Below are 12,491 nucleotides of genomic sequence, written 5' to 3' on the forward strand. Positions count from 1 at the left end.
CTGCCCTTCCATTTTACTGCGGGTCAAGGCGTCCCCTTCGCCGCCGGCCCAGCATCTCGTCAGAACCTTCTGCCTCCCACCCGACCGAGGAAATGATACGATTCATTTTAAAAGGATGCGGGACGTCTCGCTGCAAAATCTGATCCCGAGCTCAGCTGCACTGACCATGGCGGCGTCGACGGAAGAAGCGCGCACTCGCTCTCTCTCTCTCCTGACAGGTCACCTTCTCCCGAGCAGCAGTCGGCGGATACAGCAGAGAAGGCGGAGCTCCGAAAGAGCCACGCCCCACTCTCGTCTCCGCCTCTCGCTTTGCCACCTGGAAGTTGTAGTCCGTAGCCCCGGGACGGTATGTGGTGCGGAATCAAGGTTGCGGCCCAGGAGAACTACAAGGCCCAGGACGCACCGGAGCCGGCTTTTGCCCTCAGTCGTACGTCCGCTGAGGGAAGAGGTGGGCGGAGAGCGGGAGGAGGGAAGACTCGGCTGGAGAGGAAAGGCTTTTGCCTTGACGTAGAAGTCACGCGCTTCTCGCCAGAGGAAAGGAGCTCGGCAGTTGTGGCGCATGCGCAGAAGGGGCCTGAAGGGCTCTCAAGGCGCGGGATTTGAGGCGCCCGGGAGTTTTGCTTGAAGTTCATGGATTTTAGCTGGCAGCGCGGATTTTAAGTAACAGCTTTCAAACAATTTTCAGACGGAAAACTGAAAAAAACGAAGAGGGAGAAACTCAAAAACCAGGATGAAGTTTTATGGACGACAGTACATTCCCCTCAGATATACGAGCCCGGTCTTGGCTGGGGAGGGCGGGGTATAAATAAAAATTATTATTATTATTATTATTATTATTATTATTATTATTATTATTATTATTATTATTATTATTAATGAATTGTTCCTCTGAATTCCAGGTGGGGAGTGTGGAAATTATAAACAGTGACGTCCATAGCAAACTAAATGCCAAAAAGGACAGACAGTAACAGTTAATGTTAACAGTGGGGGCTGCAAAAAAAAACCAGTTATTAACAGCACAAAAAATCTATCTTTGGTGAGGTGGCAGACTCTTCTTGGAGGTTTTAAGCAGAGGTTGGGTTGCAATCTGTCATGTATGATCTAGCTGAGATTCCTGCATTACAGGACTAGATGGCCCTCCGGGTCCCTTCCAACTCTACAATTCTATGATTCTATTATAAAGATACTTTGTTCCAGTTTGGCTTGCCATGGCAGAGGCTGCTCATTTCATCAGAGTCGTTTAGCACAGAATATTTTGAGGATGAAATGGGAGTAATCATCCTCCCAACCCTGGCAGGACCAAAGGGGAGGGAATTTCACCCACAGATCGCCCAACACCTGCCCCCAATCCAGAAGGCATGAGGGGGCTGGGGACGCTGGGTGGAAAGCATCGTGCGTCTCTTTGGCAACTCTCCAAAGCAAGAACTCCTGTTTTTTAAAATTAAAATTTGGACTTAATTAATGGGCATGCTCTGAGTGAGGGGAGATAAACTACTCTGCTAATTGATTCAGCCACTGAGGAGCTAAAGGATTTGAGTGGAAGAGGGGTTATCATCACAATGGAACTGGTATGTTGGAACAAAAGGGGGTGAGTCTTTTTTGCTTCTTTTTGATATACTTCGTATTTGCTATTTTACTTGGCAAATCTCCCTGGAAGGGACTGACTACCGATTGATTATGCATGCAAGCGGGATTGGAGAATATTCTAATATTTAAGGCTCATTTTGACCTTATTATTAACTTTGTGGAAAAGATTTAGGAAGCTGCAATTAATTCTAATTGATCATTAAGAATGGAAGATGGGAATTGAGGCTTCTAGCCAAAGTATGGGCTTAACTGATCTGGACAGAGATAAAATGAAGAGGTTTGGAAATATGCCTGGTACAATTGACAGAAAGTCAGATTTCTTCCATTTTGGGATGTGTCGCAGTTGATAATTACAGGCACGAAGAAGTAAAAATGAAAGACATGGAAGAAAATAAACACCCACACAGAAACATATTGTTTGATTTAACTCGCTTGCAAGACAAATTCAGAGGCTGAGAAAAATGAACAAAAGATTAACATTGGGTTGATTTATGGGAATCACCTGGACTAACTTGGAGACGCAGCACAAATGTGAGATGATTGCTATCCCCCGACCTCAGAGCATGGGAAGTCAAACAAAGATTTCTAATTTGGAATAATACATGGAATTATTTATTGACATTGTGCCCGTCCACTTCCGGTACTTGTTGAAATGAAGCAGAAGGGAAAAAAGGAAGAGAATTTTTGGTCTTGAACTTTATCATGACTATGGCTGGCTAGGACTATGATTTTGAAGTGAAAAAGCATTGGAAACAGACAGCTTGACCTTCTCATAAAAGCTTCTGCTGCGCAGCTCCTGTGACTCTTGAAGGAGACTGAAATTTCCAGGAACTCTTTCAATCTTACATTCTGCCACATTAATAGCCCAGTTTGGAGTTCTTCCCAATTGCTTTTTTATGTTTGCTACCCTTAATAATTAATTATGCAGACACTTGGCCACCTGACTACTCACCATTAATTTCAGATCATCCATGAAGACCGAAAACAGATCCTGTGCGCACAGGGGTGAGGGGAGACAACTTCCATTCATTCACTGCGAGAACTGTCCATTTATTTCTATTCCATGCTTCCTGTACTTTAATCAGTTACCAACTCTTAAGATGATCCACCCACTGATAGCAGACATCTAAGTTTGTTCAGGAGCCTTTGATGGGGATTTTGTCAGACCTTTAATAATAATAATTTATTATTTGTACCCCGCCCATCTGGCTGGGTATCCCCAGCCACTCTGGGCGGCTTCCAACAAAACCCAAAAATACACTAAAATGTCATGCATTAAAAACTTCCCTGAACAGGGCTGCCTTCAGATATCTTCTGAATGTCAGGTAGTTGTTTATCTCTTTGACATCTGATGGGAGGGCATTCCACAGGGCGGGCGCCACTACCGAAAAGGCCCTCTGCCTGGTTCCCTATAGCTTTGCTTCTCTCAATGAGGGAACCGCCAGAAGGCCTTCGGTGCTGGACCTCAGCATCCGGGCAAAACGATGGGGTGGAGACGCTCCTTCAGGTATACTGGGCCGAGGCCGTTTAGGACTTTGAAGGTCAACACCAACTCCTTGAATTGTACTTGGAAACATACTGGGAGCCAATGTAGGTCTTTCAAGACCGGTGTTATGTGGTCTCTTGGTTCATTTTGCTCAGTATTGTCCTTGTCTATGCTGGCTGACAGCAACTATCCAGTGTCTTTCCCAACACTGACTAGAGATGCCAGGAACTGAATTTAGAATCTTCTGCAAGCAATGCAGATGCTGTACGGCTGAGTCTGCATACTCACCTACATTTAAAGCACATGATTCCCCTCAGAATTGAAGTTTGTTGAGGGTGCTGAGAATTGTAGCTTTGGGAGATAAAACGAATAGTTCCCAGGATTCTTTGGAGGAAGCCATGTGATTTAAATGTATGATATGTAAGTCGCTGACATTACAGCCCTTTCTCAAATAAGTTTAAGATACTTCTAAGGAGATCTTATTCATTTCCTTTAATGTGAAATAACACTGGAGTGGTTTGCAGACTGGCAAGTTGCACTTTTGAAAATATTGTTTCTCACGAAATAAAACTTAGCATGAAATTCCTGTCTGTTTCTACTTTTGGGGGCCTGGGGGCGGGAGGACGTGCTGGTGTCCAAACATAACTATGCTACTATCCTGATTTTTCCCATTTCTCTCTTTGGAGAGGAAAACAAGCTGTTAAATGCAGATGCCCTGTACACTCGAAGTCTCGAATTAGAGTGATACAAATCAGGACCAACTTAGACCGCAGTGCCAGCCATGGGTGTAGCCAGGATTTATGGGGGGGGGGCTCCTAGTTATCTTGGTCAGTTAGTTGTTTTCATTTATTATCTTGACTGGGGGGCGGATGCCCCTCTGGCTCCGCCCATGGTGCCAACTGAAAAAGTGCCACTGTATTCTGCTCTGGTCAGACCTCACCTGGAGTACTGTGTCCAGTTCTGGGCACCACAGTTCAAGAAGGACACTGACAAACTGGAACGTGTCCAGAGGAGGGCAACCAAAATGGTCAAAGGCCTGGAAACGATGCCTTATGAGGAACGGCTAAGGGAGCTGGGCATGTTTAGCCTGGAGAAGAGGAGGTTAAGGGGTGATATGATAGCCATGTTCAAATATAGAAAAGGATGTCACATAGAGGAGGGAGAAAGGTTGTTTTCTGCTGCTCCAGAGAAGCGGACACGGAGCAATGGATCCAAACTACAAGAAAGAAGATTCCACCTAAACATTAGGAAGAACTTCCTGACAGTAAGAGCTGTTCGACAGTGGGATTTGCTGCCAAGGAGTGTGGTGGAGTCTCCTTCTTTGGAGGTCTTTAAGCAGAGGCTTGACAACCATATGTCAGGAGTGCTCTGATGGTGTTTCCTGCTTGGCAGGGGGTTGGACTCGATGGCCCTTGTGGTTTCTTCCAACTCTATGATTCTATGAAAAAGACGGAGCCCGTGAGGACTTGCAGCGTTTCCTGTCTCTGCGCGCGCGCCAATGAATCCCAGGCAGCCGCGGGCGGGTCCATTTGCTTTCCTGGCCGGGGAGCCTCTGCTTCGCCGGTTGCCAAGTGACGCCGAGAAAGCGCGCGCCGGGTGGAAGAGAAGGGGTCGCCGCCGCCGCCTTGCCTTTGCCTTCCTCCTCCTCCTCCTCCTCCTCGAATGGTGAGCGCTGCGGGAGACATTGTGCATTTCGGAGCACCCAAAGAAACTCGCCTTCTTTGCTCTGCTCTTTTTCCCTCGCTTGTTATGTTTTTAGGGGCGGGCGGGGAGAGGAGCCCCCATCTGAGGACCTGCGAGGGCAAGAAGAGGCGGCGGGCCGGGGCTAGTCCCGAGTTCCTCGCGTAGCCGGATTTTGCTTTCCTTTACCCTTTTTATCCTATTACCCTGATTACAGCGGTAGTTTTCTGATACTCCTGCCTGCTGCCTTTCGGTTTATTTACTGCGCGTCGCTTGTGACTCCTCTCCTCAATATCGGCACCCAGAGCTGTGTTTCGTGGAAATAAATGCACTCACACCCTTGTGAACAGGTCTTTGGGGTTACATGCATTTTTATTGAAGGAATGAAGCAAAAGCAGCAAAAAGTCCTGCAGCACATTTTATCCTGCAGCATAAGCTTTTACAGACTAGTGGCAACATTGTAAGATGCATTGCATGAAAGCTTATATCACGTTTTGGTGTTTAAACTGCTGCAGGACTTCAAACTAACACAGCTGCCTCTCTGGAAATTGGTATGAAGGTGACCAAGCTTAGTTTTGTAGTCTCAAAGGCAATAATAGTTTATGGTGATTCATATGATTTAATATAAATTATTATGTTTTGAAAATTTCACTAGAATTTACAGATGTGACAAAGTTTCAGTCTCCTTCTCACACCCAATCCTGTATTTCCCAACCTTTTCCCGACCGTGGCTCCCTTCCGACCTTGTTTCCTTCCTGTGCACACCCCCCCCCATAGACAATGGGGCGGGGGGCAATAAGTAAAAATAAAAATCAATACAAATCTGAGGTTCTGCCCCCCAACAAAAGCATTTCCCCTTCAAAAATCCTGGCTATGCCCATACTCCCCCATCCCACCAGTAAAAAAGTAGCTATTTAAATGTTTGTTTGTAAATAGAATGTTTTATTTATAATTTTTACAAAATACAATTATATAAAATGATAGGAACATAATGAAATATTGTTGAAGCAGAAAAACATAGAATCATCATTCTAGTGCAGCCCCTGCAATGTAGGAAACTCAGCTAAAGCATCCATGACAGATGGCCATCCAAGCTCTGCTTAGAAGCTTTCAAGGAAGGAGAGTCCACAACCTCCCAAGGGGATCCATCTTCCATGTATTATAAAAAGTAAACAATACTTATTTGTCCCAAGAGGGAGAAACCTACAGATACAGTCCAAAAGGCACACAGAAAGTTCTGTATATTTGGGAGAATTTTAAAAAGCAAATGGTCCTCACTGACTTGGTTCAAAAAGATCTTATTCGGAGGAGCCTTGGCTGCCTAGATAAAACTCTATAGTCCACAGGTTTTCAACCTTTTTGAGTCCACGGCTCCCTTGGCCAACTACATTCTTTCTGCGGCACCCCTGTGGGGCTCAGGAGCCCAGTTATGTCCCCCCTTGCCTGCAGAGCTGGCAGCTTCTCGCCCCTTTTCGAAGACCCTCCCTTGTGGAGAGTTCCCTCAGCCTCCTCTCTTTTCTTCCTCTCCTTGGGAGTCCTCCAGGCAGCAGCTGCCACTGCCCTTGATCTCTGAGCTGCCCCAAAGAGGTGCCTCCTCACACTGCTCCACAGGGGCCTGGGAAGAGGATGTCCCCAGCCTTAGTAGCCCAACAGAGACTGGCCAAATGTGAGGCCAGCACCTTACCTTGGGTGCTGCCGGGCATGCATGGCAGAAAGGCTTCCCTTCAGCACCAGACACTTGGCTCCCAGGGAGGCATTACACACAGCAAGCACAAGAAAGGCCAGCGCAGTGCCTGCCTGCCTGCCCACCCAGCCTGCCACTTATCTGTCCATTCCCACCAGCAAGGGCAGGTAGACTGGCTGGCTGGGCTCCCTCACTAACTTGCTTGCTTACTCCCAGGCCGCCTCTGCTCCTGGCAACCAGCACCCCCTGGTCAGCCCCAGAGGTACCACTTGTGGAGTTTGTAGGCAGGGCTGCTGAAACAAACAAGCCTTTGGGAGACAGATGCGATAGGACATCAAAGGGGAAGGAAAGAGGGACTGAGGCCAGTGTTGCCTGCGGCACCCCTGACCATCACTGAAGGTACTCCAGGGTGCCCCGGCACACTGGTTGAAAACCACTGCTATAGCCTCACACACCCTTACCTGGGAGTAAGGCCCACTGAACTGACTGTGGCTTTCTTCTAAGTAGACACTTAGCTAGGCGCTGGGGTGGATTGCACTATGCTCCTTGCAGAGTTAGGCCCAGACTGCCATTGGACCCAGCACTAGCGGCAGCAACAAACAGCTCTTGCTCGCCCAACCCATTGCCACTCCACCACCGCACTTACCTGACCTGGGTGTTCAGGATCGGGAGCCCCAGCGATTGTCCTCTCCTGCTGGAAACAAACCAGGACTGCTCCAAGAAAAATGCATGTGGCAAAAAGGAGCGCTAGACCCAGAATTATTTTTTTTAAAAAAAGATTTTTTTTCTTCTGTTCTCACTTCCTTCTGTGGTCTCCTTGCCTTGTGCTGTGGCCCCCCCATTTATGCAATTTATAGCTGTGCTCCCCTTGGAATATCCCAGGGGCCCCTGGGGGGCCATATTCCCCCCTGTTGGGAAACACTGCTGTATACTATCCTTACCAATTTCCACGGAATTTGTTCATTGTTTAAGACGAGGATGCAAGTGTCAGACGAGGCAACTCGTTTACTTTTTAAAGTATCTTCTAATCTGAATGGTTCTGACAGTTACAATACTTAACTGAGGATCAGATGGCACTTTAGTATCTTAAAATGTTGTGCTAGAAGGAGTTTAGAGACTTTAATTACAGGGCTTGACAACCTGATCCCACTAACTATGCCTACTTAGACCAAATTTGTTTTGCATGGGCACTGCTTCTCTCGAAGTATGTTTTGGTCATTTCTAGATTAGATTACTGCAATGAGCTGCCCTTGAAAGCCATCTGGAAAAAGCAGTGGCGAGGGTCTGATGGGAGCCTTATTATGCAAGTATGACACTGGCTGTGTTGGCTTCCAGTGTTGGCGCTCTCAGTACAAGATGGTGATTTAAAGCCTACATGATTTGGGACCTTGGTATCTGAAAGACACTGTTCTTGTATGAACCTACACACATTACAGTAATCACAAAAGGATCTCTTAAGCAGTAGTGCAGGAAGGGGTGTGGGGTGCCCAGGGTGGCACTGGGGCTGCAGGGTGCCCCAGTCACTGCCTCCTAGTCCCTCCTGGCCCCCCTCCCAGGCACCCTCCAGACTAGCAGAATACCCTGATTTGGCCTGTAGGTAACAGCCCTACGAAAAACATTCCCAATAGTGGTTTGCTTTACACAACAGACTCCCTCTTATTGTTGAAAAGAAGAATCCTTTCATGTTGCCAGATAATAAACAGAAAGGCTGAGGCTGCAATGCCTGCAGGGGGCTTTGCTAACTAGAGGGAAACCCCTCAGGGCAGAAGCGGGGAAGGAGCTCTGACTGGGCTCCTGGGGGTTTCCCAGAGTGGAGTGGCTGTGGAAGTGAAGCGGGAGCCAGAAATGTTGCGCTGGACCTGGGCTGGGCCTGGAAGGAGGCGCCTGTCTCCAGAGTCCTCTCACTGGGCCATGACACTTGCACCCCGTCAGGGAGGGAGTGGCCAGGCCCCATGTAGCCGCCGCCATCGTGCATGATGTTGTCGAGCCCCTGCCAATCCTAGAGAAGCTACCACTGCCCATCGACTGCTTGGCCATGTGGGTAAGTCAGCTCCAAAGGGCCCAATGCTGTCCAAAAAAGCAGTGCAGGAGGCAGGCTTTTTTGGCCAGCACTGGGCCGGCATGTACTAGCTGGGTCCCTCCTGGGAGGGACGAATTTGCTTGGGCATTAAGAAACCTGGTAACTTGCTTCAATTGCATATTCAGGCAAAGGGGCAAAACAGCTAGGACCCAACTCTGTCTGATGATAACGAGGGCAGGGAAAGAAGTACAGGGCTCTTGGAAGTGGATGTATATATGACAAGTCAGTCTTGTGAGTATGTATTTTCAGTTAGACATACACAGTTCAGGTTATAAAGGGAAAGTCCTTCCTATTTGCCAAGTATACACAATTCCTATGCACAAATAAACTGCCTATTGAGTTGTGGGGTACAGTTTGCATAATGACTGGAAAGCTGAAGAAATGCAAATGTTGTTGTATGACAATGGAGGGTGTTTTTGTGTGTGTGTATTCTTGAAAGTTTTGCAATTGTTTCCCCCCTTACTAGGAAGCCTGCTTTGCTTTCACTGTATTTCTGATGAAAATTTGTGTTTTGTCCTTGAAATCAGTAAGCTTTGTAGGCGAATTATTCTACTTTATTATGAAGTTACTTTTAAAATGGCCTTCCTACTGTGTTTTGAGAAATGAAAGAATAGCAGAAGACTGGATAATTCCATGATGCTGTGGTGCATGTTAAATAACTTTATCCGGCATAATTTCCTGGGATTTGCATAGTGAACTTTCATCAGCTGCAAAAAGCATTCCAGTGACACAGACCAGGCTAAATTGAGAGGCCCAATATGCAGTGAAGTGAGATTGGAGGGAGGCAACTGCAAGAATGGAAACAAGGAAATGAGTTGTTTTAGCAGGATGACTTTCTGTGGAAATTTACATAATTGCCACTCTAGCACAGTGTTTCTCAACCTTTTCTGACCGTGTCCCCCTTCCAACCTTGTTTCCTTCCTGTGGCCCCTCCTGTCCTACCGGTAGAAAGGTAGCTATTTAAATGTTTTGTTTTGATAAAGAAAAATAGGGGTGGTTTGCTTTTGCTGCCCCACCCCCCAAGGGACTGAGTCCCCGAAGTCCATGATCGGTCAGAGATGAATGGATGGAGGCAGGATGCAGCGAAAGCAAGGCAGATCTTTATTTCTCTGTTGCAGCAGAGTCCCGTCCCCCCCCAGCAAGGAGGCAAGAGAGACCCAGAACCAAGAAGAAACATCTCTTTTAAGGGTTTTCATTTTGGTGTGGAGAAGGACATCCCCTCTACAACAGTCAGAAATTATATCACACATAAGGTTGGGTTCTGTTTTTTTTTTTACTGTGGCTCAGGCCACAGGTGTGATATTTCTGAGGATTTAGCAAGTTTTACATAGTTCCAGACACAGTTTACACAGTCTTGTGCCGTGGCCCCCCATTTACACAATTTTCACCTGAGGCCACCTTGAAATATCCTGGGGGTCCCCAGGGGCCGTATCTGTGACAAATGAGTTTTAATAAAAAAAATGTTCTATTTACAAATTAAACATTTAAATAGCTACCTTTCTACCTGTAGGACAGGAGAGGCCACAGGCAGGAAACCAGGTCGGAAGGGGGCCACAGTTGGAAAAAGGTTGAGAAACACCGTTCTTGGTGTAAGCTCTATAAACTTTTGTGTTTACTTTTTAGTAAAGTTGCAAAGGATTGCACTTAGTAATGTTATTAAAATGATTGCTGCAATTTTCAGTCTACCTAGAAGGGAATGAGGGTTGACCTGTACAGTAAACATCTTATAGGTAAGGAACATAAGACACGTGAAACAGTTAAAACTACAGTAAATCTACTTGGTGTCTAAATTCATTGATTCAAACTAGCAGTTCATTCTGTTAAAGTAGGAAATGGGACACAAAACAACTGTGCCCATTTAGATACCTTTTTTTTGGTACTTCTCAGCACCAGTCAAGTAATCTTGAACTCAAACTGCAGGAAATACTTGGAATTCCACTGTAACAATATCCAGCAGAGAATATTTAAGTAGTATTAAGTTTCAAATACCTAAAGCAAAATGCTCTTCAAGCATCATAAGCAGTTGCAGCTTATAAGAACTAGTATAATCTAGTTTCTTTTTAGCATTTCCGAAATGAGGCATAGTTTTAATTTTGTCACCAGAAATTTACTGCAGGGGGGAAATGAATATTGCATTTCATTAAAGATTGTCTAAACTTTAGTATCCCAGGTAAGGCTGGGCGATATCTAATTTTCAACATATCACCAGCTAAACATCACAATATTTTAATATATCACGATATATGGGTCTAACTCTTAAACTGACAAATTTTTACTTACTTTTAACGTATTGTTACAACCGTTGTGTTATAGTACTACTGTACCAGTAATGTTTAAATTAGCACATTTTGTCTAAAAATAAAGCTGTAGAAGTAATCAGTAGCATAGATATCAACACCAGTTATTTGATTGTTTGTTAATTTTCTTTTCTACACCAGGCCAAAATAGAAAAAATAGAATGAATAAATTTTAACAAAACAAAAGATTTTTAAATATTTTTATTGCAAAAAATGTGCATTTCTTTTATAAACCAGGCTAAACCCCCAGTAACACCAATACGATATAATTTTTTTAACAACAGGAATCTTGTCTTCAGCTTCTCTATAGAATTATAGAGTTGGAAGAGAACCTGAGGGCCATCTAGTCCAGCTCCCCTGCAATGCAAGAATCTCAGCTAGATCATACATGACAGATGGCCATTCAACCTCTGCTTAAAAACCTCCAAGGAGTGGTTGGTTGGCTGGATGCTCTCATTCTCTCTGTGTTGCTCAGAGTAGGAAAGCCTCCTGTCTGACCAGTTACCAGGAACGTGCTTTGAGACTGTGTGACAAGCTGATAGAAATATCCCCAGGAGTCCCTCTAAATTAATGTGGAACGATAGGGGTGTCTGTAGGACAAGAAAGAGGGTGGCTTTGAGAGTTTGGTGAAACCATGTAGACCATGTGAACCAGCCTCCACTGCATTGGATGGAATAGTTTCACATGCACCAAGTGGAATAAAACAGGTTGATGTGATAGTATGCTAATTTTGGTGAAACCTTTGCTTTACCTACTAACATACATGAAAGTGAGTGGAACACAAAGGGACCTCTTTATCAGATCCTGGTGAGAATAAGTTTGATCACAGTCATTCATACATTGGTAACATTCTGATAAGATCATCATACTATGCATAGTAGAACTACCTCTGAAATGCAGTGCTATAGAGTTCTGAACAACCCAAAGGAAAAACAGAATACTAGCTTTATGTCGATTGCTCAGACTCAGTTCACCTTGTTGGGCTGATATATACCGTATTTTTTGCACCGATCCCTCTTGCTCTTCTGGCTTCAGCGATAGCTGCGCAGCTGCATTCGCTCCATAAGATGCACACACATTTCCCATTACTTTTTTGGAGGGGAAAAGTGCGTCTTATAGAGCGAAAAATACGGTATATTTTGCTTATATATATTTTTTATTGAATTTAAATATTACATCACAAAATTTAAAAGAAAATACACCACCCATCGGTTAACAAAAATATGTTGTATAGAAAGTAAAATGTTACTAAAAAATAGATGTTACCTATACATAAAAGAAAGTTCTTTCATTCTTTAAACCCTTAAATTACATCCTCCTGTATGAACCTGCCCACAATAGGGTAAGGGTAAGGGTACCCCTGCCCGTACGGGCTGGTCTTGCCAGACTCTAGGGTTGTGCGCTCATCTCACTCGTAACTAATAATAATGACGTTACCCAAAATGCATATGCAGCCTGTACTTAGTTGTAAACTGCTACTGTTTGATGCATAGTTTCTCAAGCCAACTTCACACTGACTGGAGTCCTGAAGCCATTCCTAATTTGTCTCCAGCCAAGGTGTGAACACAAACAGTAGTGAATTAAAGCGTGCTGATTTGAACTGCCTGGAGGAGAAAGCGCACCAGGGGGAAAGAACCTCACTGTGCTCTAAGGCAGTAACGTGAACACACCCAAATA

At 45.1% G+C, this 12,491-nt stretch overlaps 1 protein-coding gene across 9 annotated transcripts in view; it reads left to right on the forward strand.

Moving 5' to 3' along the window:
• Positions 1 to 240: 240 nt before the first annotated feature.
• The window catches only part of WDPCP (WD repeat containing planar cell polarity effector), a 194,110-nt gene continuing 181,859 nt past the window's right edge, over positions 241 to 12,491 (forward strand). For 7 of the 9 annotated variants that reach the window (XR_008329325.1, XM_053380318.1, XM_053380322.1 and 4 more), the window contains exon 1: positions 4,655 to 4,738. The gene's annotated coding sequence lies outside the window, so the exon portion shown is untranslated. Of the gene's footprint in view, positions 449 to 4,654; positions 4,739 to 9,673; positions 9,771 to 12,491 lie in introns of those variants that run through there. The other 2 variants (XM_053380319.1, XM_053380321.1) reach the window with 2 other exon arrangements.

This window comes from Podarcis raffonei, chromosome 3, assembly GCF_027172205.1.
Source record: "Podarcis raffonei isolate rPodRaf1 chromosome 3, rPodRaf1.pri, whole genome shotgun sequence".
NCBI classification, from domain to species: Eukaryota; Metazoa; Chordata; class Lepidosauria; order Squamata; family Lacertidae; genus Podarcis; species Podarcis raffonei.